Source organism: Bos taurus, chromosome 5, assembly GCF_002263795.3.
Source record: "Bos taurus isolate L1 Dominette 01449 registration number 42190680 breed Hereford chromosome 5, ARS-UCD2.0, whole genome shotgun sequence".
Classification (NCBI taxonomy): Eukaryota; Metazoa; Chordata; class Mammalia; order Artiodactyla; family Bovidae; genus Bos; species Bos taurus.
The window spans coordinates 20,953,279-20,956,327 of NC_037332.1; the positions used below are offsets into that span (position 1 = coordinate 20,953,279).

General features: G+C 35.3%; 1 non-coding gene across 1 annotated transcript; it reads right to left on the bottom strand.

The window, feature by feature from the left end:
• Positions 1-1,633: 1,633 nt before the first annotated feature.
• Positions 1,634-1,705, bottom strand: TRNAC-ACA (transfer RNA cysteine (anticodon ACA)). The gene has a single exon. It is a non-coding gene; the product is annotated as a tRNA-Cys (tRNA).
• Between the last annotated feature and the right edge of the window lie 1,344 nt (positions 1,706-3,049).

The window sequence follows — 3,049 nt, forward strand, 5'->3', positions numbered from 1 at the left end:
AAGATTTCAGTGAGAACTGGAGTATAATGACTAAGCCAGGCTCTAGAGTCAGATGCCTAACTGGTTCTGACTTTGGGTCATTCACTTGGCCCTTTCCATTAGTAAAATAGAGGCAATGAGACACTTACTTTTTAAACCAGCAATTTCTTTTAATGATTCAGCCTTAAAGTGTGTGTACATTTTGTCCACAACCAACAATTGAAAGCCTGACTTTTTCTTTGGCAGATCTTCTTTTCAAGCAGCTAGGATGTTGTATAACAATGTTCTTTTTGTGTTCTTGTTGGAATAATCATTCATGTTCCTGGCTAGAAACCACATCCACATTTTCCATATTCATAATTTTGGATAAAATGCTTTTTCTACTAAAAGGATGCCACTCCTAATTACAGCATCAAAAAAAGAAATTATCTAAGATTTTCGAAAGGAAAAAAAAAACGTTTGGTACTATTGTATGACCGCCATAGTTGGAGTACTGAAGAAGTGTAACACAAACCTACTTTTCTTGAATAAAACCAAATAAAATATGTGTTTGTTATTCTATGTTTGGTGCCAGTGTATAGTAATGGAGATTCCAGAAACCACTGTGAATTTCATTTATTGAATCTGAAGAAATAAACTGTGTTGATGGTAATATACCCAACTTTTCTTCATCCTCTATCTGCTAAATTAGGGAAGCAGAAATAAAGTGATTGCCATTGTGCTGTGAAAGGTTGAAACAGATACCTTTCATTCTTCCTCCAATTTTTTAAAAGGTACTTGCTAATAGTCTAAATGAAAAGTTATTAACTATCTTTTTGCATTAAAAGATAGTTTTTTACAATTTTTATGTAGTGTAATTTTGTTTTTTTTCATGGTGAGAATACAAATGAAGTAGCATTTAAATGAACTAAAGAGAAAGCAGGAGAAATAACTTGTGTGAGTCAGAAACAAGAATAAAAAGAAAGATTTTTCATGTATTTAAATTTTATTACAAATTACCTATCAGTGTTCAATGCCACAGAAAGTTCAAGGAGGTAAAAATTTTTAAATGATCATCATCTTTGGCCACTTTTCTTGTAATTAATTTAGAATTTGATGGCAGTATATAATGACCTTAACGTAAGCTGTGTTTTGTGTATTAAAAAAAAAGTGTAAAAGATATGAATAGAAAGTAATAGTGGGGACATTTTTTGACTCTGTGGCCACTAAATCATGTTTTTAAGCCAAAAATGTCACAGTACTTCAGATTTAGATCAATATCAACTCAGGTTAACATTTACATTGCTAAATGCTATAAAGGATACAAATGATAGAGAAGAGATAGTCTACTCCATATTTCATAAGAACTGAGATGTCAAACTACTTCCCCATCCATTTATTGGCTATTTATTCAGTCTCCCAAAGACTAATTTGTTATAATCCCATTGGAAATCTCTGTGCCCTAATTTGTGTTTAAGGCTCTTATGAAATAATTATATGCAGTACATACCAACTGTGTGCTAGGGTATTAGAGAAAAAGAAAAGAAAAGAAAGCTGATCAGTCGTGTCCAACCCTTTGCAACCCGATGGACTGTAGCCTACCAGGCCCTTCTGTCCATGGGATTTTTCAGGCAAGAATACTGGAGTGGGTTGCCATTGCCTTCTCCAGGGGATCTTCCCCACCCAAGGATTGAACCTGGGTCTCCTGCATTGTAGGCAGACGCTTTACCATCTGAGCCACCAGGGAAGTCTAATACCCACCAGGATACTAGAGAAGCTTGGAATAAATCCTCTCTGAGATAGTTCTTATCTTTTATAATGGAAATGTCACACCATCCAAACTTTTCCTCAAATCTAATTCAAATAGCTATCTTTCCTCAATTTGGCTTTACGAAGATTCTAGGGAATGATACATATCATATCATTTTAATTGTGTCTATTGAATTTGACGGCTTTCCAGGTGGTTCAGTGGTAAAGAATTTTTCTGCCAATGAAGGAAACACCAGAGACCCAAGTTAGATCCCTGGGTCAGGAAGATCCCCTAGAGAAGGAAAATGGCAACCCACTCCCGTATTCTTGCCTGGGAAATCCCATGGACAGAGGAGCCTAAGCTATCGTCCATGGGATCTCAGAGAGTCAGACACGACTGAGTGGCTGAGCACACATGCACACTTGATTCTGAAAACCTTATTTCTTGCATAAGGTCTTTTCGTGCATGTGAGAAAGAGTTTGGGTGTGAGATTGCTGTTCACGAAGATGGGTTTACCTTACTAAACCAGTAAGGAAAGACCATTATCCAATTAAACTTTTGTAAAAACCTATCTTTCTAATTATACCTGGGAAAACATAATCACCTGGACCACCTGAGATGGCGCAGGTTCTGATGACAGTCTGAAGCCTTCAGAAATGTCTGTGTGCAGTCTTTCCATACTGAAATTGGACTTAACACCTCAGCAAGAGGACTGATGGACTTCAGATTTTCTTTTTTTTAGGATTTTTTTATATGAATCATTTTTTTAAAGTCTTTATGGAATTTGTTACAATATTACTTCTGTTTTTTGCCTTGGATTTCTGGCCACGAGGTATGTGGGATATTAGCTTCCTGATCAGGGATCAAACTCACATCTCCTTCATTAGAAGGTGAAGTTTTAACCACTGGACCACCAGGGAAGTCCCTCAACATTGAATTTCAAAATATCTTTTTCCTTGCCACCTCAAACTACGAAATAGTTTCTTCACATTCACTTGAAAGTTTATAGTGAGCTCAAGCGTTTTGTTTATAGAGAGATCTGTATACAATAAAATAAATTTTTAAAAACGTAAAAATGAACAGATTGTAACTCAACCATACATCAAAAAAAATTTTTTTAATCTGTACCCAAAATGACATGATTGTTATTATTCTCACCTCTGTGTATTTTCCATCATAGTCAAAGTTGTTCTTACATCTGCTTGGGATTTGGCTAAAGAGAATTGTTAGAAAAAAAGAAAAATCCAAGGGAAAATTGAACAAGCATACACATTTTATAAAAAAGAATTCTTGTAAAGTAAAGCAAAGTTATTGGAATCTAATGTGACTTGGCTAAGGAGT